The sequence below is a fragment of the Aplysia californica genome, unplaced genomic scaffold, assembly GCF_000002075.1.
Source record: "Aplysia californica isolate F4 #8 unplaced genomic scaffold, AplCal3.0 scaffold00907, whole genome shotgun sequence".
Lineage (NCBI taxonomy): Eukaryota > Metazoa > Mollusca > Gastropoda > Aplysiida > Aplysiidae > Aplysia > Aplysia californica.
In genome coordinates this window covers 163,509-165,005 of record NW_004798177.1, presented here as the reverse complement: position 1 = coordinate 165,005, position 1,497 = coordinate 163,509, and the positions used below count along the sequence as shown (strand labels likewise).

The following is a 1,497-nucleotide window of genomic DNA, read 5'->3' as shown; positions in this document are numbered from 1 at the left end:
ATATATATATGAAAAACTTACCCACTCAAGATTCGAACTCATTTCTTCTGTGTATATGTGCCCGATAGCGAAGAGTCTAACCGTACAGGTGCAAGCATAGGGTGAGAGTGACAGAAACTAAATATGGATCAAACACGCACATGTATTGGGTTGGTCAGTGATATTTTTTTTTTTAAACAAAAAAAACATAAGAAAGTTCCCCGACTTGGGATTCGAATTTGCGTCTTAATAATAATAATTATTATTATTATTATAATAATACATAACTATAATAATAATAATAATAATAACAAAAATAATAATAATAATGTATTATTTATTATAAATAACTATAATAATAACAATAATAATACTAATACTGATAATGATAATAATAACAACAACAATAATAATAATAATAATAAATATTTGTATAGCGCATATCCCCGCTCGAAGGCAAGCTCTAAGCGCGCTTTACACTATAAGTATACACCAGCAGACCATAGAACACTCTGAAACATTCTCAGCTTCAAGGGAAGTGTACAGAGCAAGCAGCTGATTAAGCGCTCAAACACTAACAAACTGACAAGATCTTTCACTGTCTATAACTGAGTACCCATTCCCCCCTTGGTGAAGTGAGGAAAATCCGTGTAAAGCGTCTTTCCCAAGGACACAACGTCGGGCCCCTGACAGGATTCGAACCCACGACCTCATGGTTGCGAGTCTGAGAGCCATGTGTCCAACAGCGAAGAGCCCAATTGTTAGGCTTACACCAAGTCGCAATGACAATTTTTTTTAAAATAAACTGGTAGTGGTTTTACGGCGCTCGCAACAGCATAAGGTCACCTTAGCGCCAAGGGGTGGATGTCAACAGAGAAGTCCAAACAGGGAATCAGGTTTACTCTGCTCACCTCTCTAGCTTCAACAGCACAAAGTCTGCTTCGACTATCAAGGTACCCCGGAAAAAGCAGTTCACAAGAGAGTGACAAACATACAAAAGAAGTAGAGGGGAAATGACGACAGGAAGGAAGAGGAAAGAAAAAGCAGCAGTCCCCCCGGCATTGATATTAACCAGCCAATTTACAATTCTACAATGCATAAGAACATGTTAATACCCCCCCCTTTGAGAATGGTCTATATACAACTTCAGTCAGTAGCACTGTCCTGGTGGGGTCGGGCGTATCATCTTAAACCCTGTTTATTTGTCTAGCTGTTGGTGAATAAAATATTCATTTACTTTGAATACACATCGAGATATTTGAGACAGAAAGAGCTGGGGGCCGTATGGTGTCAAACAGAGGTTAATTTCGTTTTAGTATTAGTAGAGGTATTACGGCGCTCGGAACTGCATACGGTCATATGAGCGCCAGAAGATTAGATCTGTTACAAGAGAGTAACAAACATAAAAAAAAGAAGAAGGGGAGATAAGGACGATAGATGTTTGATAGAACAGAAGGAGCAAACCACACCAGAGCACCCGCCAACCACCCACAGATGTTAATTAAGTGAAAGAGCAGC

General features: G+C 38.9%; 1 protein-coding gene across 2 annotated transcripts in view; it reads right to left on the bottom strand.

Moving 5' to 3' along the window:
- Positions 1–1,497, bottom strand: part of LOC101855605 (malonyl-CoA decarboxylase, mitochondrial) — a gene marked incomplete in the record, with an annotated part of 55,204 nt that overhangs the window by 49,404 nt on the left and 4,303 nt on the right.